A 23891-nucleotide genomic window follows, 5' to 3' on the forward strand; every position below is an offset into this window, starting at 1 on the left:
CTTCACAATACCACGTTTTTTTGTTTTTCAATTTAAGATGACCCATTCTAATGTTCACAGAACAACACTTTTCTTTTTAAAATGTATTAAACATTTGTGTGCTGAAAATTATTTTTACATAAAAGGACCAATAATAAGGTGCTGCTGAGATTTGAACTCAGGATTTCCTGTTTATGAGACAGGCGCTTTAACCACTTAGCCACAGCAGCTATTTTAGTGATACAGAAGGGATCATTAATTTAGTATTGGTGATCAAATTCTGTGCCTGTGTTAAAGTGTCTTAATATGTATTCTAATGTTAAACAAGCAAGGATTCCTAATCTGTAAACAAGAATAGCTATGTTGTATTACAAAAGAACACATTTTAAACTCAATCCCATATTTTGAATAGTTCATAAATAAGTGTTTTACATATATTCATCAATATTGCTCAAATCTAGGGTTATATTTCATCTGCCTCTTGCTCATTGAAATACCTTTCTGATTTTTGCAATCACAGTATTGTTACTATAATATTGAAAACACTTTCAGTTTTTATTAGGTTTAAGATGATCTGTTCAACCGAAAGATAAATCAGACTTTTCTAATTGAATTGAATCGCAGGATAACTTAATGAAAATAGTTTTTTATTTAAGAATAAGGAAAGCAAGGCACTGCTGAGATTTGAACTCAGGATCTCCTGTTTACTAGACAGGCGCTTTAACCAGCTAAGCCACAGCACCCTCTTGAAAATACTGTAAGGAACAGTTTGCCATATGGTGTTCAAGAGAATCCTGAGTTTTTCACTTTCATAATCATTTCTCAGTTCAGAAAATGCACTACTCAAATAGTTTAGACGAGGATACTGATCCTATTCATAAACACCTCATTGATATATTGCTTATCCTGTTCATAAATGTTTTAATTATGCCTTCTTTAAGAATGCATTACTTGAGTTCAACTCTAGAATGATTTTTCATCTCTATTTTGCTCTTTGTCACTCTTTTTTCCCTTTTTCATTCAAAGCATTACTTTGAAAATCTTCACAATACCACGTTTGTTAGTTTTTCAATTTAAGATGACCCATTCTAATGTTCACAGAACAACACTTTTCTTTTTAAAATGTATTAAACATTTGCGTGATGAAAATTATTTTTACATGTAAGGACCAATTATAAAGTGCTGCTGAGATTTGAACTCAGGATTTTCTGTTTACGAGACAGGCGCTTTAACCACTTAGCCACAGCACCTACTTTAGTGATACAGAAGGGATCATTAATTTAGTATTGGTGATCAAATTCTGTGCCTGTGTTAAAGTGTCTTAATATGTATTCTAATGTTAAACAAGCAAGGATTCCTAATCTGTAAACAAGAATAGCTATGTTGTATTAAAAAAGAACACATTTTAAACTCAATCCCATATTTTGAATAGTTTACAAATAAGTGTTTTACATATATTCATCAATATTGCTGAAATCTAGGGTCATATTTCATCTGCCTCTTGCTCATTGAAATACCTTTTTGATTTTGCAATCACAGTATCGTTACTATAATATTGAGAACACTTTCAGTTTTTATTAGGTTTAAGATGATCTGTTCATCCGAAAGATAAATCAGACTTTTCTAATTTAATTGAATCGCAGGACGACTTAATGAAAATAATTTTTTATTTAAGAATGAGAAAAGCAAGGCACTGCTGAGATTTGAACTCAGGATCTCCTGTTTACTAGACAAGCGCTTTAACCAGCTAAGCCACAGCACCCTCTTGAAGATGCTTTAAGGAACAGTTTGCCATATGGTGTTCAAGAGAATCCTGAGTTTTTCACTTTCATAATCATTTCTCAGTTCAGAAAACGCTCTACTCAACTACTTTAGACGAGGATACTGATCCTATTCATAAACAACTCATTGATATATTGCTTATCCTGCTCATAAATGTTTTAATCATGCCTTCTTTAAGAATGCATTACTTGAATTCAACTCTAGAATGATTTTTTATCTCTATTTTGCTCTTTGTCACTCTTTTTTCCCTTTTTCATTCAAAGCATTGCTTTGAAAATCTTCACAATACCACGTTTTTTTGTTTTTCAATTTAAGATGACCCATTCTAATGTTCACAGAACAACACTTTTCTTTTTAAAATGTATTAAACATTTGCGTGATGAAAAATATTTTTACATGTAAGGACCAATAATAAGGTGCTGCTGAGATTTGAACTCAGGATTTCCTGTTTAGCGAAACAGGCGCTTTAACCACTTAGCCACAGCACCTACTTTAGTGTTACCGAAGGGATCATTAATTTAGTATTGGTGATCAACTTCTGTGCCTGTGTTAAAGTGTCTTAATATGTATTCTAATGTTAAACAAGCAAGGATTCCTAATCTGTAAACAAGAATAGCTATGTTGTATTAAAAAAGAACACATTTTAAACTCAATCCCATATTTTGAATAGTTTATAAATAAGTGTTTTGCATATATTCATCAATATTGCTCAAATCTAGGGTCATATTTCATCTGCCTCTTGCTCATTGAAATACCTTTTTGATTTTGCAATCACAGTATTGTTACTATAATATTGAAAACACTTTCAGTTTTTATTAGGTTTAAGATGATCTGTTCAACCGAAAGATAAATCAGACTTTTCTAATTGAATTGAATCGCAGGACGACTTAATGAAAATAATTTTTTATTTAAGAATGAGGAAAGCAAGGCACTGCTGAGATTTGAACTCAGGATCTCCTGTTTACTAGACAGGCGCTTTAACCAGCTAAGCCACAGCACCGTCTTTAAAATGCTTTAAGGAACAGTTTGCCATATGGTGTTCAAGAGAAACCTGAGATTTTCACTTTCATAATAATTTCTCAGTTCAGAAAACGCACTACGCAAATAGTTTACACGAGGATACTGATCCTATTCATAAACACCTCATTGATATATTGCTTATCCTGTTCATAAATGTTTTAATTATGCCTTCTTTAAGAATGCATTACTTGAATTCAACTCTAGAATGATTTTTTATCTCTATTTTGCTCTTTGTCACTCTTTTTTCCCTTTTTCATTCAAAGCATTACTTTGAAAATCTTCACAATACCACGTTTTTTTGTTTTTCAATTTAAGATGACCCATTCTAATGTTCACAGAACAACACTTTTCTTTTTAAAATGTATTAAACATTTGCGTGATGAAAATTATTTTTACATGTAAGGACCAATAATAAGGTGCTGCTGAGATTTGAACTCAGGATTTCCTGTTTACGAGACAGGCGCTTTAACCACTTAGCCACAGCACCTACTTTAGTGATACCGAAGGGATCATTAATTTAGTATTGGTGATCAAATTCTGTGCCTGTGTTAACGTGTCTTAATATGTATTCTAATGTTAAACACGCAAGGATTCCTAATAGGTAAACAAGAATAGCTATGTTGTATTAAAAAAGAACACATTTTAAACTCAATCCCATATTTTGAATAGTTTATAAATAAGTGTTTTACATATATTCATCAATATTGCTCAAATCTAGGGTTATATTTAATCTGCCTCTTGCTCATTGAAATACCTTTTTGATTTTGCAATCACAGTATTGTTAATATAATATTGAAAACACTTTCAGTTTTTATTAGGTTTAAGATGATCTGTTCAACCGAAAGATAAATCAGACTTTTCTAATTTAATTGAATCGCAGGACGACTTAATGAAAATAATTTTTTATTTAAGAATGAGGAAAGCAAGGCACTGCTGAGATTTGAACTCAGGATCTCCTGTTTACTGGACAGGCGCTTTAACCAGCTAAGCCACAGCACCCTCTTGAACATGCTTTAACGAACAGTTTGCCATATGGTGTTCAAGAGAAACCTGAGTTTTTCACTTTCATAATCATTTCTCAGTTCAGAAAACGCACTACTCAAATAGTTTAGACGAGGATACTGATCCTATTGATAAACACCTCATTGATATATTGGTTATCCTGTTCATAAATGTTTTAATTATGCCTTCTTTAAGAATGCATTACTTGAATTCAACTCTAGAATGATTTTTTATCTCTATTTTGCTCTTTGTCACTCTTTTTTCCCTTTTTCATTCAAAGCATTACTTTGAAAATCTTCACAATACCACGTTTTTTAGTTTTTCAATTTAAGATGACCCATTCTAATGTTCACAGAACAACACTTTTCTTTTTAAAATGTATTAAACATTTGCGTGATGAAAATTATTTTTACATGTAAGGACCAATAATAAGGTGCTGCTGAGATTTGAACTCCGGATTTCCTGTTTACGAGAGAGGCGCTTTAACCACTTAGCCACAGCACCTACTTTAGTGATACAGAAGGGATCATTAATTTAGTATTGGTGATCAACTTCTGTGCCTGTGTTAAAGTGTCTTAATATGTATTCTAATGTTAAACAAGCAAGGATTCCTAATCTGTAAACAAGAATAGCTATGTTGTATTAAAAAAGAACACATTTTAAACTCAATCCCATATTTTGAATAGTTTATAAATAAGTGTTTTGCATATATTCATCAATATTGCTCAAATCTAGGGTCATATTTCATCTGCCTCTTGCTCATTGAAATACCTTTTTGATTTTGCAATCACAGTATTGTTACTATAATATTGACAACACTTTCAGTTTTTATTAGGTTTAAGATGATCTGTTCAACCGAAAGATAAATCAGACTTTTCTAATTGAATTGAATCGCAGGACGACTTAATGAAAATAATTTTTTATTTAAGAATGAGGAAAGCAAGGCACTGCTGAGATTTGAATTCAGGATCTCCTGTTTACTAGACAGGCACTTTAACCAGCTAAGCCACAGCACCGTCTTTAAAATGCTTTAAGGAACAGTTTGCCATATGGTGTTCAAGAGAAACCTGAGTTTTTCACTTTCATAATAATTTCTCAGTTCAGAAAACGCACTACGCAAATAGTTTAGACGAGGATACTGATCCTATTCATAAACACCTCATTGATATATTGCTTATCCTGTTCATAAATGTTTTAATTATGCCTTCTTTAAGAATGCATTACTTGAATTCAACTCTAGAATGATTTTTATCTCTATTTTGCTCTTTGTCACTCTCTTTTCCCTTTTTCATTCAAAGCATTACTTTGAAAATCTTCACAATACCACTTTTTTTGTTTTTCAATTTAAGATGACCCATTCTAATGTTCACAGAACAACACTTTTCTTTTTAAAATGTATTAAACATTTGCGTGATGAAAATTATTTTTACATGTAAGGACCAAAAATAAGGTGCTGCTGAGATTTGAACTCAGGGTTTCCTGTTTACGAGACAGGCGCTTTAACCACTTAGCCACAGCACCTACTTTAGTGATATAGAAGGGATCATTAATTTAGTATTGGTGATCAAATTCTGTGCCTGTGTTAACGTGTCTTAATATGTATTCTAAGGTTAAACACGCAAGGATTCCTAATATGTAAACAAGAATAGCTATGTTGTATTAAAAAAGAACACATTTTAAACTCAATCCCATATTTTGAATAGTTTATAAATAAGTGTTTTACATATATTCATCAATATTTCTCAAATCTAGGGTTATATTTAATCTGCCTCTTGCTCATTGAAATACCTTTTTGTTTTTGCAATCACAGTATTGTTACTATAATATTGAAAACACTTTCAGTTTTTATTAGGTTTAAGATGATCTGTTCAACCGAAAGATAAATCAGACTTTTCTAATTTAATTGAATCGCAGGACGACTTAATGAAAATAATTTTTTATTTAAGAATGAGGAAAGCAAGGCACTGCTGAGATTTGAACTCAAGATCTCCTGTTTACTGGACAGGCGCTTTAACCAGCTAAGCCACAGCACCCTCTTGAACATGCTTTAACAAACAGTTTGCCATATGGTGTTCAAGAGAAACCTGAGTTTTTCACTTTCATAATCATTTCTCAGTTCCGAAAACGCACTACTCAAATAGTTTAGACGAGGATACTGATCCTATTGATAAACACCTCATTGATATATTGATTATGCTGTTCATAAATGTTTTAATTATGCCTTCTTTAAGAATGCATTACTTGAATTCAACTCTAGAAGGATTTTTTATCTCTATTTTGCTCTTCGTCAGTCTTTTTTCCCTTTTTCATTCAAAGCATTACTTTGAAAATCTTCACAATACCACGTTTTTTAGTTTTTCAATTTAAGATGACCCATTCTAATGTTCACAGAACAACACTTTTCTTTTTAAAATGTATTAAACATTTGCGTGATGAAAATTATTTTTACATGTAAGGACCAATAATAAGGTGCTGCTGAGATTTGAACTCAGGATTTCCTGTTTACGAGAGAGGCGCTTTAACCACTTAGCCACAGCACCTACTTTAGTGATACAGAAGGGATCATTAATTTAGTATTGGTGATCAACTTCTGTGCCTGTGTTAAAGTGTCTTAATATGTATTCTAATGTTAAACAAGCAAGGATTCCTAATCTGTAAACAAGAATAGCTATGTTGTATTAAAAAAGAACACATTTTAAACTCAATCCCATATTTTGAATAGTTTATAAATAAGTGTTTTACATATATTCATCAATATTGCTCAAATCCAGGGTCATATTTCATCAGCCTCCTGCTCATTGAAAAAACTTTTTGATTTTGCAATCACAGTATTGTTACTATAATATTGAAAACACTTTCAGTTTTTATTAGGTTTAAGATGATCTGTTCAACCGAAAGATAAATCAGACTTTTCTAATTTAATTGAATCGCAGGACGACTTAATGAAAATAATTTTTTATTTAAGAATGAGGAAAGCAAGGCACTGCTGAGATTTGAACTCAGGATCTCCTGTTTACTAGACAGGCGCTTTAACCAGCTAAGCCACAGCACCCTCTTGAAAATGCTTTAAGGAACAGTTTGCCATATGGTGTTCAAGAGAAACCTGAGTTTTTCACTTTCATAATCATTTCTCAGTTCAGAAAACGCACTACGCAAATAGTTTAGACGAGGATACTGATCCTATTCATAAACACCTCATTGATATATTGCTTATCCTGTTCATAAATGTTTTAATTATGCCTTCTTTAAGAATGCATTACTTGAATTCAACTCTAGAATGATTTTTTATCTCTATTTTGCTCTTTGTCACTTTTTTTTCCCTTTTTCATTCAAAGCATTACTTTGAAAATCTTCACAATACCACGTTTTTTTGTTTTTCAATTTAAGATGACCCATTCTAATGTTCACAGAACAACTCTTTTCTTTTTAAAATGTATTAAACATTTGCGTGATGAAAATTATTTTTACATGTAAGGACCAATATTAAAGTGCTGTTGAGATTTGAACTCAGGATTTCCTGTTTACGAGACAGGCGCTTTAACCACTTAGCCACAGCACCTACTTTAGTGATACAGAAGGGATCATTAATTTAGTATTGGTGATCAAATTCGTTGCCTGTGTTAAAGTGTCTTAATATGTATTCTAATGTTAAACAAGCAAGGATTCCTAATCTGTAAACAAGAATAGCTATGTTGTATTAAAAAAGAACACATTTTAAACTCAATCCCATATTTTGAATAGTTTACAAATAAGTGTTTTACATATATTCATCAATATTGCTGAAATCTAGGGTCATATTTCATCTGCCTCTTGCTCATTGAAATACCTTTTTGATTTTGCAATCACAGTATCGTTACTATAATATTGAAAACACTTTCAATTTTTATTAGGTTTAAGATGATCTGTTCAACCGAAAGATAAATCAGACTTTTCTAATTGAATTGAATCGCAGGACGACTTAATGAAAATAATTTTTTATTTAAGAATGAGGAAAGCAAGGCACTGCTGAGATTTGAACTCAGGATCTGCTGTTTACTAGACAGCCGCTTTAACCAGCTAAGCCACAGCACCCTCTTGAAAATGCTTTAAGGAACAGTTTGCCATATGGTGTTCAAGAGAAACCTGAGTTTTTCACTTTCATAATCATTTCTCAGTTCAGAAAACGCTCTACTCAACTACTTTAGACGAGGATACTGATCCTATTCATAAACACCTCATTGCTATATTGCTTATCCTGTTCATAAATGTTTTAATCATGCCTTCTTTAAGAATGCATTACTTGAATTCAACTCTAGAATGATTTTTTATCTCTATTTTGCTCTTTGTCACTCTTTTTTCCCTTTTTCATTCAAAGCATTGCTTTGAAAATCTTCACAATACCACGTTTTTTTGTTTTTCAATTTAAGATGACCGATTCTAATGTTCACAGAACAACACTTTTCTTTTTAAAATGTAGTAAACATTTGCGTGATGAAAATTATTTTTACATGTAAGGACCAATAATAAGGTGCTGCTGAGATTTGAACTCAGGATTTCCTGTTTACGAGACAAGCGCTTTAACCACTTAGCCACAGCACCTACTTTAGTGATACTGAAGGGATCATTAATTTAGTATTGGTGATCAAATTCTGTGCCTGTGTTAACGTGTCTTAATATGTATTCTAATGTTAAACACGCAAGGATTCCTAATATGTAAACAAGAATAGCTATGTTGTATTAAAAAAGAACACATTTTAAAGTCAATCCCATATTTTGAATAGTTTATAAATAAGTGTTTTACATATATTCATCAATATTGCTCAAATGTAGGGTTATATTTCATCTGCCTCTTGCTCATTGAAATACCTTTTTGATTTTGCAATCACAGTATTGTTAATATAATATTGAAAACACTTTCAGTTTTTATTAGGTTTAAGATGATCTGTTCAACCGAAAGATAAATCAGACTTTTCTAATTTAATTGAATCGCAGGACGACTTAATGAAAATAATTTTTTATTTAGGAATGAGGAAAGCAAGGCACTGCTGAGATTTGAACTCAGGATCTCCTGTTTACTGGACAGGTGCTTTAACCAGCTAAGCCACAGCACCCTCTTGAACATGCTTTAACGAACAGTTTGCCATATGGTGTTCGAGAGAAACCTGAGTTTTTCACTTTCATAATCATTTCTCAGTTCCGAAAACGCACTACTCAAATAGTTTAGACGAGGATACTGATCCTATTGATAAACACCTCATTGATATATTGCTTATCCTGTTCATAAATGTTTTAATTATGCCTTCTTTAAGAATGCATTACTTGAATTCAACTCTAGAATGATTTTTTATCTCTATTTTGCTCTTTGTCACTCTTTTTTCCCTTTTTCATTCAAAGCATTACTTTGAAAATCTTCACAATACCACGTTTTTTAGTTTTTCAATTTAAGATGACCCATTCTAATGTTCACAGAACAACACTTTTCTTTTTAAAATGTATTAAACATTTGCGTGATGAAAATTATTTTTACATGTAAGGACCAATAATAAGGTGCTGCTGAGATTTGAACTCAGGATTTCCTGTTTCTGAGACAGGCGCTTTACCACTTAGCCACAGCAGCTATTTTAGTGATACAGAAGGGATCATTAATTTAGTATTGGTGATCAAATTCTGTGCCTGTGTTAAAGTGTCTTAATATGTATTCTAATGTTAAACAAGCAAGGATTCCTAATCTGTAAACAAGAATAGCTATGTTGTATTACAAAAGAACACATTTTAAACTCAATCCCATATTTTGAATAGTTCATAAATAAGTGTTTTACATATATTCATCAATATTGCTCAAATCTAGGGTTATATTTCATCTGCCTCTTGCTCATTGAAATACCTTTCTGATTTTTGCAATCACAGTATTGTTACAATAATATTGAAAACACTTTCAGTTTTTATTAGGTTTAAGATGATCTGTTCAACCGAAAGATAAATCAGACTTTTCTAATTGAATTGAATCGCAGGACAACTTAATGAAAATAGTTTTTTTTTTTAAGAATAAGGAAAGCAAGGCACTGCTGAGATTTGAACTCAGGATATCCTGTTTACTAGACAGGCGCTTTAACCAGCTAAGCCACAGCACCCTCTTGAAAACGCTGTAAGGAACAGTTTGCCATATGGTGTTCAAGAGAATCCTGAGTTTTTCACTTTCATAATCATTTCTCAGTTCAGAAAATGCACTACTCAAATAGTTTAGACGAGGATACTGATCCTATTCATAAACACCTCATTGATATATTGCTTATCCTGTTCATAAATGTTTTAATTATGCGTTCTTTAAGAATGCATTACTTGATTTCAACTCTAGAATGATTTTTTATCTCTATTTTGCTCTTTGTCACTCTTTTTTCCCTTTTTCATTCAAAGCATTACTTTGAAAATCTTCACAATACCACGTTTTTTAGTTTTTCAATTTAAGATGACCCATTCTAATGTTCACAGAACAACACTTTTCTTTTTAAAATGTATTAAACATTTGCGTGATGAAAATTATTTTTACATGTAAGGACCAATAATAAGGTGCTGCTGAGATTTGAACTCCGGATTTCCTGTTTACGAGAGAGGCGCTTTAACCACTTAGCCACAGCACCTACTTTAGTGATACAGAAGGGATCATTAATTTAGTATTGGTGATCAACTTCTGTGCCTGTGTTAAAGTGTCTTAATATGTATTCTAATGTTAAACAAGCAAGGATTCCTAATCTGTAAACAAGAAAAGCTATGTTGTATTAAAAAAGAACACATTTTAAACTCAATCCCATATTTTGAATAGTTTATAAATAAGTGTTTTGCATATATTCATCAATATTGCTCAAATCTAGGGTCATATTTCATCTGCCTCTTGCTCATTGAAATACCTTTTTGATTTTGCAATCACAGTATTGTTACTATAATATTGAAAACACTTTCAGTTTTTATTAGGTTTAAGATGATCTGTTCAACCGAAAGATAAATCAGACTTTTCTAATTGAATTGAATCGCAGGACGACTTAATGAAAATAATTTTTTATTTAAGAATGAGGAAAGCAAGGCACTGCTGAGATTTGAATTCAGGATCTCCTGTTTACTAGACAGGCACTTTAACCAGCTAAGCCACAGCACCGTCTTTAAAATGCTTTAAGGAACAGTTTGCCATATGGTGTTCAAGAGAAACCTGAGTTTTTCACTTTCATAATAATTTCTCAGTTCAGAAAACGCACTACGCAAATAGTTTAGACGAGGATACTGATCCTATTCATAAACACCTCATTGATATATTGCTTATCCTGTTCATAAATGTTTTAATTATGCCTTCTTTAAGAATGCATTACTTGAATTCAACTCTAGAATGATTTTTTATCTCTATTTTGCTCTTTGTCACTCTTTTTTCCCTTTTTCATTCAAAGCATTACTTTGAAAATCTTCACAATACCACTTTTTTTGTTTTTCAATTTAAGATGACCCATTCTAATGTTCACAGAACAACACTTTTCTTTTTAAAATTTATTAAACATTTGCGTGATGAAAATTATTTTTACATGTAAGGACCAAAAATAAGGTGCTGCTGAGATTTGAACTCAGGATTTCCTGTTTACGAGACAGGCGCTTTAACCACTTAGCCACAGCACATACTTTAGTGATATTGAAGGGATCATTAATTTAGTATTGGTGATCAAATTCTGTGCCTGTGTTAACGTGTCTTAATATGTATTCTAATGTTAAACACGCAAGGATTCCTAATATGTAAACAAGAATAGCTATGTTGTATTAAAAAAGAACACATTTTAAACTCAATCCCATATTTTGAATAGTTTATAAATAAGTGTTTTACATATATTCATCAATATTTCTCAAATCTAGGGTTATATTTAATCTGCCTCTTGCTCATTGAAATACCTTTTTGATTTTGCAATCACAGTATTGTTAATATAATATTGAAAACACTTTCAGTTTTTATTAGGTTTAAGATGATCTGTTCAACCGAAAGATAAATCAGACTTTTCTAATTTAATTGAATCGCAGGACGACTTAATGAAAATAATTTTTTATTTAAGAATGAGGAAAGCAAGGCACTGCTGAGATTTGAACTCAGGATCTCCTTTTTACTGGACAGGCGCTTTAACCAGCTAAGCCACAGCACCCTCTTGAACATGCTTTAACAAACAGTTTGCCATATGGTGTTCAAGAGAAACCTGAGTTTTTCACTTTCATAATCATTTCTCAGTTCCGAAAACGCACTACTCAAATAGTTTAGACGAGGATACTGATCCTATTGATAAACACCTCATTGATATATTGCTTATCCTGTTCATAAATGTTTTAATTATGCCTTCTTTAAGAATGCATTACTTGAATTCAACTCTAGAAGGATTTTTTATCTCTATTTTGCTCTTCGTCAGTCTTTTTTCCCTTTTTCATTCAAAGCATTACTTTGAAAATCTTCACAATACCACGTTTTTTAGTTTTTCAATTTAAGATGACCCATTCTAATGTTCACAGAACAACACTTTTCTTTTTAAAATGTATTAAACATTTGCGTGATGAAAATTATTTTTACATGTAAGGACCAATAATAAGGTGCTGCTGAGATTTGAACTCAGGATTTCCTGTTTACGAGAGAGGCGCTTTAACCACTTAGCCACAGCACCTACTTTAGTGATACCGAAGGGATCATTAATTTAGTATTGGTGATCAACTTCTGTGCCTGTGTTAAAGTGTCTTAATATGTATTCTAATGTTAAACAAGCAAGGATTCCTAATCTGTAAACAAGAATAGCTATGTTGTATTAAAAAAGAACACATTTTAAATTCAATCCCATATTTTGAATAGTTTATAAATAAGTGTTTTACATATATTCATCAATATTGCTCAAATCTAGGGTCATATTTCATCAGCCTCCTGCTCATTGAAAAAACTTTTTGATTTTGCAATCACAGTATTGTTACTATAATATTGAAAACACTTTCAGTTTTTATTAGGTTTAAGATGATCTGTTCAACCGAAAGATAAATCAGACTTTTCTAATTGAATTGAATCGCAGGACGACTTAATGAAAATAATTTTTTATTTAAGAATGAGGAAAGAAAGGCACTGCTGAGATTTGAACTCAGGACCTCCTGTTTACTAGACAGGCGCTTTAACCAGCTAAGCCACAGCACCCTCTTGAAAATGCTTTAAGGAACAGTTTGCCATATGGTGTTCAAGAGAAACCTGAGTTTTTCACTTTCATAATCATTTCTCAGTTCAGAAAACGCACTACGCAAATAGTTTAGACGAGGATACTGATCCTATTCATAAACACCTCATTGATATATTGCTTATCCTGTTCATAAATGTTTTAATTATGCCTTCTTTAAGAATGCATTACTTGAATTCAACTCTAGAATGATTTTTTATCTCTATTTTGCTCTTTGTCACTTTTTTTTCCCTTTTTCATTCAAAGCATTACTTTGAAAATCTTCACAATACCACTTTTTTTGTTTTTCAATTTAAGATGACCCATTCTAATGTTCACAGAACAACACTTTTCTTTTTAAAATGTATTAAACATTTGCGTGATAAAAATTATTTTTACATGTGAGGACCAATAATAAGGTGCTGCTGACATTTGAACTCAGGATTTCCTGTTTACGAGACAGGTGCTTTAACCTCTTAGCCCCAGCACCTACTTTAGTGATACAGAAGGGATCATTAATTTAGTATTGGTGATCAAATTCTATGCCTGCGTTAAAGTGTCTTAATATGTATTCCAATGTTAAACAAGCAAGGATTCCTAATCTGTAAACAAGAAGCGCTATGTTGCATTAAAAAAGAACACATTTTAAACTCAATCCCATATTTTGAATAGTTTATAAATAATTGTTTTACATATATTCATCAATATTGCTGAAATCTAGGGTTATATTTCATCTGCCTCTTGCTCATTGAAATACCTTTTTGATTTTGCAATCACAGTATTGTTACTATAATATTGAAATTACTTTCAGTTTTTATTTGGTTTAAGATGATCTGTTCAACCGAAAGATAAATCAGACTTTTCTAATTTAATTGAATCAAAGGACAACTTAATGAAAATAATTTTTTATTGAAGAATGAGGAAAGCAAGGCACCTGCTGAGATTTGAACTCAGTATCTCTTGTTTACTAGACAGGTGCTTTAACCAGCTTAGCCACAGCACCCTCTTGAAAATACTTTAAGGAACAGTTTGCCATATGGTGTTCAAGAGAATCCTGAGTTTTTCACTTTCATAATCATTTCTAAGTTCAGAAAACGCTCTACTCAACTACTTTAGACAAGGATACTGATCCTATTCATAAACACCTCATTGATATATTGCTTATCCTGTTCATAAATGTTTTAATTATGCCTTCTTTAAGAATGCATTACTTGAATTCAACTCTAGAATGATTTTTTATCTCTATTTTGCTCTTTGTCACTCTTTTTTCCCTTTTTCATTCAAAGCATTACTTTGAAAATCTTCACAATACCACGTTTTTTTGTTTTTCAATTTAAGATGACCCATTCTAATGTTCACAGAACAACACTTTTCTTTTTAAAATGTATTAAACATTTGCGTGATGAAAATTATTTTTACATGTAAGGACCAATATTAAAGTGCTGTTGAGATTTGAACTCAGGATTTCCTGTTTACGAGACAGGCGCTTTAACCACTTAGCTACAGCACCTACTTTAGTGATACAGAAGGGATCATTAATTTAGTATTGGTGATCAAATTCTGTGCCTGTGTTAAAGTGTCTTAATATGTATTCTAATGTTAAACAAGCAAGGATTCCTAATCTGTAAACAAGAATAGCTATGTTGTATTAAAAAAGAACACATTTTAAACTCAATCCCATATTTTGAATAGTTTACAAATAAGTGTTTTACATATATTCATCAATATTGCTGAAATCTAGGGTCATATTTCATCTGCCTCTTGCTCATTGAAAAACCTTTTTGATTTTGCAATCACAGTATCGTTACTATAATATTGAAAACACTTTCAGTTTTTATTAGGTTTAAGATGATCTGTTCATCCGAAAGATAAATCAGACTTTTCTAATTTAATTGAATCGCAGGACGACTTAATGAAAATAATTTTTTATTTAAGAATGAGGAAAGCAAGGCACTGCTGAGATTTGAACTCAGGATCTCCTGTTTACTAGACAGGCGCTTTAACCAGCTAAGCCACAGCACCCTCGTGAAGATGCTTTAAGGAACAGTTTGCCATATGGTGTTCAAGAGAATCCTGAGTTTTTCACTTTGATAATCATTTCTCAGTTCAGAAAACGCTCTACTCAACTACTTTAGACGAGGATACTGATCCTATTCATAAACAACTCATTGATATATTGCTTATCCTGTTCATAAATGTTTTAATCATGCCTTCTTTAAGAATGCATTACTTGAATTCAACTCTAGAATGATTTTTTATCTCTATTTTGCTCTTTGTCACTCTTTTTTCCCTTTTTCATTCAAATCATTGCTTTGAAAATCTTCACAATACCACGTTTTTTTGTTTTTCAATTTAAGATGACCCATTCTAATGTTCACAGAACAACACTTTTCTTTTTAAAATGTATTAAACATTTGCGTGATGAAAAATATTTTTACATGTAAGGACCAATAATAAGGTGCTGCTGAGATTTGAACTCAGGATTTCCTGTTTACGAGACAGGCGCTTTAACCACTTAGCCACAGCACCTACTTTAGTGTTACAGAAGGGATCATTAATTTAGTATTGGTGATCAAATTCTGTGCCTGTGTTAACGTGTCTTAATATGTATTCTAATGTTAAACAAGCAAGGATTCCTAATCTGTAAACAAGAATAGCTATGTTGTATTAAAAAAGAACACATTTTAAACTCAATCCCATATTTTGAATAGTTCATAAATAAGTGTTTTACATATATTCATCAATATTGCTAAAATCTAGGGTTATATTTCATCTGCCTCTTGCTCATTGAAATACCTTTTTGATTTTGCAATCACAGTATTGTTAATATAATATTGAAAACACTTTCAGTTTTTATTAGGTTTAAGATGATCTATTCAATCGAAAGATAAATCAGACTTTTCTAATTTAATTAAATCGCAGGACGACTTAATGAAAATAATTTTTTATTTAAGAATGAGGAAAGCAAGGCACTGCTGAGATTTGAACTCAAGATCTCCTGTTTACTGGACAGGCGCTTTAACCAGCTAAGCCACAGCACCCTCTTGAACATGCTTTAACGAACAGTTTGCCATATGGTGTTCAAGAGAAACCTGAGTTTTTCACTTTCATAATCATTTCTCAGTTCAGAAAAAGCACTACTCAAATAGTTTAGACGAGGATACTGATCCTATTGATAAACACCTCATTGATATATTGCTTATCCTGTTCAAAAATGTTTTAATTATGCCTTCTTTAAGAATGCATTACTTGAATTCAACTCTAGAATGATTTTTTATCTCTATTTTGCTCTTTGTCACTCTTTTTTCCCTTTTTCATTCAAAGCATTACTTTGAAAATCTTCACAATACCACATTTTTTAGTTTTTCAATTTAAGATGACCCATTCTAATGTTCACAGAACAACACTTTTCTTTTTAAAATGTATTAAACATTTGCGTGATGAAAATTATTTTTACATGTAAGGACCAATAATAAGGTGCTGCTGAGATTTGAACTCAGGATTTCCTGTTTACAAGAGAGGCGCTTTAACCACTTAGCCACAGCACCTACTTTAGTGATACAGAAGGGATCATTAATTTAGTTTTGGTGATCAACTTCTGTGCCTGTGTTAAAGTGTCTTAATATGTATTCTAATGTTAAACAAGCAAGGATTCCTAATCTGTAAACAAGAATAGCTATGTTGTATTAAAAAAGAACACATTTTAAACTCAATCCCATATTTTGAATAGTTTATAAATAAGTGTTTTGCATATATTCATCAATATTGCTCAAATCTAGGGTCATATTTCATCTGCCTCTTGCTCATTGAAATACCTTTTTGATTTTGCAATCACAGTATTGTTACTATAATATTGAAAACACTTTCAGTTTTTATTAGGTTTAAGATGATCTGTTCAACCGAAAGATAAATCAGACTTTTCTAATTGAATTGAATCGCAGGACTACTTAATGAAAATAATTTTTTATTTAAGAATGAGGAAAGCAAGGCACTGCTGAGATTTGAATTCAGGATCTCCTGTTTACTAGACAGGCACTTTAACCAGCTAAGCCACAGCACCCTCTTGAACATGCTTTAACGAACAGTTTGCCATATGGTGTTCGAGAGAAACCTGAGTTTTTCACTTTCATAATCATTTCTCAGTTCCGAAAACGCACTACTCAAATAGTTTAGACGAGGATACTGATCCTATTGATAAACACCTCATTGATATATTGCTTATCCTGTTCATAAATGTTTTAATTATGCCTCCTTTAAGAATGCATTACTTGAATTCAACTCTAGAATGATTTTTTATCTCTATTTTGCTCTTTGTCACTCTTTTTTCCCTTTTTCATTCAAAGCATTACTTTGAAAATCTTCACAATACCACGTTTTTTAGTTTTTCAATTTAAGATGACCCATTCTAATGTTCACAGAACAACACTTTTCTTTTTAAAATGTATTAAACATTTGCGTTAAGAAAAATTATTTTTTCATGTAAGGACCAATAATAAGGTGCTGCTGAGATTTGAACTCAGGATTTCCTGTTTACGAGAGAGGCGCTTTAACGACTTAGCCACAGCACCTACTTTAGTGATACAGAAGGGATCATTAATTTAGTATTGGTGATCAACTTCTGTGCCTGTGTTAAAGTGTCTTAATATGTATTCTAATGTTAAACAAGCAAGGATTCCTAATCTGTAAACAAGAATAGCTATGTTGTATTAAAAAAGAACACATTTTAAACTCAATCCCATATTTTGAATAGTTTATAAATAAGTGTTTTGCATATATTCATCAATATTGCTCAAATCTAGGGTCATATTTCATCTGCCTCTTGCTCATTGAAATACCTTTTTGATTTTGCAATCACAGTATTGTTACTATAATATTGACAACACTTTCAGTTTTTATTAGGTTTAAGATGATCTGTTCAACCGAAAGATAAATCAGACTTTTCTAATTGAATTGAATCGCAGGACGACTTAATGAAAATAATTTTTTATTTAAGAATGAGGAAAGCAAGGCACTGCTGAGATTTGAATTCAGGATCTCCTGTTTACTAGACAGGCACTTTAACCAGCTAAGCCACAGCACCGTCTTTAAAATGCTTTAAGGAACAGTTTGCCATATGGTGTTCAAGAGAAACCTGAGTTTTTCACTTTCATAATAACTCACAAAACCCGAGCTACTGTTTGTTTGAGGGACGTCTGGGAAGCGGACTAGCGCCCAACTTGCCTGCTGAAACTACTCGAGGTCGCGCTGCTGGTGGGAGCTACTCCTTGATCGACGGAGTGTCCAATAGCTCCCAGCGTGCGCTAGACCCCACTCTAGTTGGCTGCCTGCACCGGGGGACTGCGAGGACCAGAAGCCTTTGCTTCCATCACCTGGTGCCTCTTCCCCCGGCGGTAACGCCCATCACCTGCTGATTTCTATTTATCTTTCGTGACACCCGCTTCGCGGGTGCCACTCACAAAACCCGAGCTACTGTTTGTTTGAGGGATGTCTGGGAAGCGGACTAGCGCCCAACTTGCCTGCTGAAACTACTCGAGGTCGCGCTGCTGGTGGGAGCTACTCCTTGATCGACGGAGTGTCCAATAGCTCCCAGCGTGCGCTAGACCCCACTCTAGTTGGCTGCCTGCACCGGGGGACTGCGAGGACCAGAAGCCTTTGCTTCCATCACCTGGTGCCTCTTCCCCCGGCGGTAACGCCCATCACCTGCTGATTTCTATTTATCTTTCGTGACACCCGCTTCGCGGGTGCCACTCACAAAACCCGAGCTACTGTTTGTTTGAGGGACGTCTGGGAAGCGGACTAGCGCCCAACTTGCCTGCTGAAACTACTCGAGGTCGCGCTGCTGGTGGGAGCTACTCCTTGATCGACGGAGTGTCCAATAGCTCCCAGCGTGCGCTAGACCCCACTCTAGTTGGCTGCCTGCACCGGGGGACTGCGAGGACCAGAAGCCTTTGCTTCCATCACCTGGTGCCTCTTCCCCCGGCGGTAACGCCCATCTACCCTCCCTTTAAATCAAACCATACTTCACGCAACGCGGGACGCGCGCGAGGAGAAGCGCGAGGCGAAGCCCGGGCCAAGGGCGGGCCCGTTTCAGCCCGTTACAGACTGTGCAGGACTGGACTGGGCCATGGTATTTCTATTTTTGTTTTTATGTTTATAATTTCCTCCGTTCTCTTGCTGCCCTGTGTGGTCATAAATTAGTGGGACCTCATATTCTAGTTGTAACAGTGACACTTGTTCTGCTTGCGACCCACAAGTTATTGCCCCCGTGACGCAGAGTGCTTAATTATAATTATGTCCAGAGTCACTAGAAGCAAAAAAACAGACAAAACCACCGATATAACGGGCCCACTTGACCTATTCTTACACAAGGCCAATGCAGCCATTGACAATACTATCCAATTGATAGATAGACGGGTGTCTCACGAATTGGAGATGGCCAGAAAAAGATCGTCCATGGGCCCGCTGGCCTCAGCACAAACACCTATACAAAAGGGGCCGACTATACCCCTGCTGAATTCAACAAGTGCACTAGTTCACACAGTTCCAAATACTGTGGATTTGTCAGCAACACAGTTGTCACTAGGTTCCGATTCTGATTCTAGGGAGGATCTGGAAAAAACACCAGATTTACAATCCCTACATAATTATGAAATGGCCACAGAACTAAACATCACGGGGGCCAGGGAGGGTGCCATACATAAGAGGTTAAATAAGGGGTCGAACCCACATGTGCATTTATTAGTTCCACCAAATGGTGGGATTCCCAGCAACCTGAATATAAACAGTAACAACACCGTACTGTTGCAAACACCATCACCAACAAATAGTGTGATTCTAAATACGCCCCTACGGAATATCACGCCACGGGAGAACCATGACACACTAGGCGCTGTAGGGGGCATACAAAAACCTTGTACCTCATGTGTGACACTACACGATTTTCTCACAAACAGCATGGGGGAACTGTTAAAATACCATCTGAAACCCCTGGAGAAAAGCATAAGGGTAATTGAAAAACAACTCGCCAAACTAAATACTCCTGCATTTATGCAGAAGTCACTTAGTACTTTAGACATGGGCGAGGGGAAGATCAAACAACCAAGTAAATTGGCTAAATCAATTCAACCATCTAAAACACCAGCTGTTTGCCCAAAGTCATGTGGACCAGATAAAGTAGGGAATATCCTGACCACCAAAAATGTCAAACAGAAGCCACAAAATATTCCTAAACCCCAAACTGCAGAGCGAATGGGCCAACTCGTCACCACTAGTGATAACGCACAACCCACCCCAGCCCTAGTAGACCTAAATACTCAGCTAGCAAACTTTAAGGAGAATACACAAAAACTCCAGAAATCTCAGCCCTCTCAAGCCCAGGGAATACAGAGGACGGGATTTAGACCTAGACGGCCATTCCATCTTCCACCTGAGGCCACCCCGTTCACTGTTGTCCTAACAGGGGTCTCAGAATTAATAGAGGGAGCGGATGAGCCCCAGTGGTCACTGAGAAACAAAGTTCTGCAATGGCTTAGCCAAAATAGACCTATACAGCCATCGCATTATAGCAGAATTAACTCAGTTAGAAGAGTGTCTTGGATTGGGGAAACTAAAAAAAGCTTACAGGGTGACTGCGTTATAGTCAACTGTGACGATCCTGCTATGGCTGACTATATCTCTTCCTGGCCAGCACTTGAAAAAAGGGGGGGGGTGGATGTACAGCGCCTTTCCTTTTTTTATCCTCCGTTAAATATCCCGAATTATGAAAATAAATCGGGATGGGAGGATGCTCAGGATTGGCCCTGGACACAGGTGGGGCACACTAATAGAAACAGAAACAGGAATAACAATAATAATGGATGGAATAGAGGCTGGAATTCCCGCCCCTGGTACCATAGTGGAGGCAACCCAAATTTCGACTACTGGGAGGGGGTTCCCATGAGGAACAGATTCGATTGTCTAGACATGGTCGATTGACCAATAAAGGTCACCACAGGGGTTCTAGAAGTCACTGCTCCCCTACATAAGATCTATGACGTCTCTTCCCTAGTAGAAAATACTAACCCCGTGATGTCAGAGATTACACTAGTGCAAGACTCGTGTGGAGGTACCCGACTAAGTCAGCAGTTAACAGAAAATTCCAGCAGGTTACGGACTAAGAACGGATCTGGGCCAATAACTGAAATTATTAACATAAAACCATACTTGAGTACAGTAGATAGGACCAAGACCCAACCTGATAATGAGATCGAAGCCTTGCAAGAGGGCATGGTCTCACAACTTAGGCAGGAAGAACCCTGCCCCATCACTGAGGGGTCTTGTCTGCTTAAGATATCTTCCTGGAATATTGCTGGGCTTGCGAAAAAAGCGCGTGACCAGCTATTTCTAACTTTCATGGAAAAGCAGGATATAGTCTGCCTACAGGAGTGTTGGGATCCATATGAGACATCAGTAGAGGGTTTTAGCACTTTCTACGTTCCCTCGATCCAGGGTAACCGAGGCAGGGGTTCGGGGGGACTGTGTATTTTTACCTCTAACCTCTGTAACATAGAACAGAATATGTACGAGGCAAATGGGCCAAAAGCAGGTGTAGGGAGTTCATTACTAGGATTGTCTTTTAAATTAAATAGGCGCTCCTTTTTTCTGATAAACCTTTATAATAATATGCCAAAAGTAGAGGTAAAAACTCTAATAGCGGAACTGGATTCATTGCTAACCAAAGGCGGTCAGGCGGCAGACTGCATACTCATAGCAGGGGATTTTAATTGTCATTTATGTCCCTATAGCCAAACAAAAAAATGTGGCATTTTTGACTCACAAGGGGATCCCACCACACATTTTGAACATTCCCTAGCGGGAAATCTGCTAAATCAATTCATGCATGAATGGGATCTGGCTTTTGCAAATGAACTTTGCCAGCCACCCGTAGTGTTTCAAACAACCTTTTTTGGTCATGGGGCAGGTACTGTAATAGACTTTATCCTGGTCTCAAATAGGAACCAAGGTTGGGTGGGTGGGTTTGAAACGGAGGGCCTAGCAATAAGTGACCACTTTCCCATTAGCACTTCCCTTAAATTAGGGAAATGGGGCACGAAAAAAATAAGCACCACGGATATATTGCATGGCCGTTCAGTGGCACTGGCCAGGAAAAATGGCTATGCCATTAAATGGGCAAAAATTGAACCCACGTACTTTCTGAAAGATCTATTACAGAAAGAAACTAGTCAATTTAACACCTGCCTGGAACCAAGCACTAACCCAGAACAAATAATACAGGCATTTGATGAGATCAAAGCAGAAATAAACGCCAAACTAACTAAAAAATTAAAGGTAAGGGAGGAAACGAGAACATATGGCTGGTTTAACCGAGCCTGCACAAGTGCGCATAAAACACTCTTACAGGCTTTAAAGACTATACCCAGGGATAGCAGACAAGTCAAGGAGGCTAGACAAGCTTATAAGCTGACTCTCCTGACAAGAAAGAAAGAACTCAAAAATGCAGCTTGGGAAGCCTTGATAAAGGCAAGCGCACTAAGGGATAATACGTCCTTCTGGAAAGAGGTAAATGCCCCCTTTTTTCTAGATAGGAAGGTAGATTCCATGGAAATTGGCATAGCTGAAGATGTTTGGGTCAAGCATTTTACTGCACTTTACAAGAAAGACTTTCTTATGTTGACCTCACAAGAGGAGTTGGCTGAGGGGAGGGAGATCCTTTTACAACCACAGGGAAATTTCCCATTAAAAGTAATGTTCACCCCTGCAGACCTGGAACAAGCGATTTCCCAGAGTGCAAGCCTAAAAGCTCCAGGGCCTGACGGTGTACCCATTGATCTATTTAAAGGGAACGTAGATCTCTGGGCACCCCTACTGGCAAATGTTCTAAATGCTTACACTAAATTGGGTTTCCCTAAAACATGGAAGGAAGCGATAGTCATTCCAATATTTAAAAAAGGAGATAGACAAGACCCAAAATGTTATCGCCCAATTTCTCTGTTAGATAATTTGATGAAGGTTGCTGGCAGGGTGTTACTAACCAAACTACAAACTTGGTCCAAGACTAACGGGATACTCTCAAAATTTCAATATGGTTTTAAGTCGGGGGTGGGAACCATAGAGCAGGGTTTAAACCTGTCCCTTATAATAAACAAATATATTGGATCAAAAAAAGGGAACTTGTTCCTGACATTTGTCGATTTAACTTCGGCTTTCGATTGTCTGGATCATGGAACCCTGTGGAAAACCCTGACTAACATGGGGATAGATAAAAACATCCTAACTTTTATCCAGGAACTTTACAGAGATGCAGGAGCTACGGTGAGATATGGCAGAAACGGCGAGCAAACCAGAAAATTCCCAATTGCAAAGGGCGTTCGCCAGGGCTGCATCCTTGCACCGTTTTTATTTAATTTGTATATAAACGAGGTAGCAGACTCGATGAATGACCTGGAGGTGGATTACCCCAAGATAAATGGACTCGCAGTCCCGTTATTGCTATACGCTGATGATGCGGTGATTATGGCCCGCACTCAGCGGGGACTCCAAAAGGCACTAACAGGCTTTGCAACTTTCATGAGCTCCAGAGGCCTTATAATAAATGTGGGGAAAACTTTCACGATGTCATGCACAACGAGAAAAAAAGTACCAGACTGCAAAACCTTTGTTAATAATTCAAAGATAGCGATGTCGAAAACTTTTTCCTACTTGGGTATCATTTTTAATAATAGGGGGACATGGTCTGCAGCGGTTACCTCCCGAAACCTGGCTTTTGCTCGCGCAATAGGGGCGGTTAAGCAATTTGCCAAAAAATTGGGCGGGAAACCGGTAGACACACTACTTAAGATCTATGCAGCTAAATGTGTGTCCACAGCTGTTTACGGGGCGGGGATTTGGGGACTTGCAGATAGTTCCGAAATTCAAAGGGTGGAGAAT

At 35.3% G+C, this 23891-nt stretch overlaps 10 non-coding genes across 10 annotated transcripts; all 10 read right to left on the reverse strand.

The window, feature by feature from the left end:
- Window positions 1-648: 648 nt before the first annotated feature.
- Window positions 649-722, reverse strand: TRNAT-AGU (transfer RNA threonine (anticodon AGU)). The gene has a single exon. It is a non-coding gene; the product is annotated as a tRNA-Thr (tRNA).
- Window positions 723-2687: 1965 nt separating this feature from the next.
- Window positions 2688-2761, reverse strand: TRNAT-AGU (transfer RNA threonine (anticodon AGU)). Its single transcript has one exon. It is a non-coding gene; the product is annotated as a tRNA-Thr (tRNA).
- A 434-nt stretch (window positions 2762-3195) lies between these two features.
- TRNAT-CGU (transfer RNA threonine (anticodon CGU)) lies at window positions 3196-3268 on the reverse strand. Its single transcript has one exon. It is a non-coding gene; the product is annotated as a tRNA-Thr (tRNA).
- A 1963-nt stretch (window positions 3269-5231) lies between these two features.
- On the reverse strand, window positions 5232-5304 carry TRNAT-CGU (transfer RNA threonine (anticodon CGU)). Its single transcript has one exon. It is a non-coding gene; the product is annotated as a tRNA-Thr (tRNA).
- Window positions 5305-6761: 1457 nt separating this feature from the next.
- On the reverse strand, window positions 6762-6835 carry TRNAT-AGU (transfer RNA threonine (anticodon AGU)). Its single transcript has one exon. It is a non-coding gene; the product is annotated as a tRNA-Thr (tRNA).
- Window positions 6836-8288: 1453 nt separating this feature from the next.
- Window positions 8289-8361, reverse strand: TRNAT-CGU (transfer RNA threonine (anticodon CGU)). The gene has a single exon. It is a non-coding gene; the product is annotated as a tRNA-Thr (tRNA).
- A 2984-nt stretch (window positions 8362-11345) lies between these two features.
- TRNAT-CGU (transfer RNA threonine (anticodon CGU)) lies at window positions 11346-11418 on the reverse strand. The gene has a single exon. It is a non-coding gene; the product is annotated as a tRNA-Thr (tRNA).
- Window positions 11419-12875: 1457 nt separating this feature from the next.
- Window positions 12876-12949, reverse strand: TRNAT-AGU (transfer RNA threonine (anticodon AGU)). The gene has a single exon. It is a non-coding gene; the product is annotated as a tRNA-Thr (tRNA).
- A 1964-nt stretch (window positions 12950-14913) lies between these two features.
- On the reverse strand, window positions 14914-14987 carry TRNAT-AGU (transfer RNA threonine (anticodon AGU)). Its single transcript has one exon. It is a non-coding gene; the product is annotated as a tRNA-Thr (tRNA).
- A 434-nt stretch (window positions 14988-15421) lies between these two features.
- On the reverse strand, window positions 15422-15494 carry TRNAT-CGU (transfer RNA threonine (anticodon CGU)). Its single transcript has one exon. It is a non-coding gene; the product is annotated as a tRNA-Thr (tRNA).
- Between the last annotated feature and the right edge of the window lie 8397 nt (window positions 15495-23891).

Source organism: Triturus cristatus, chromosome 8 (genome assembly GCF_964204655.1).
Source record: "Triturus cristatus chromosome 8, aTriCri1.1, whole genome shotgun sequence".
NCBI lineage: Eukaryota > Metazoa > Chordata > Amphibia > Caudata > Salamandridae > Triturus > Triturus cristatus.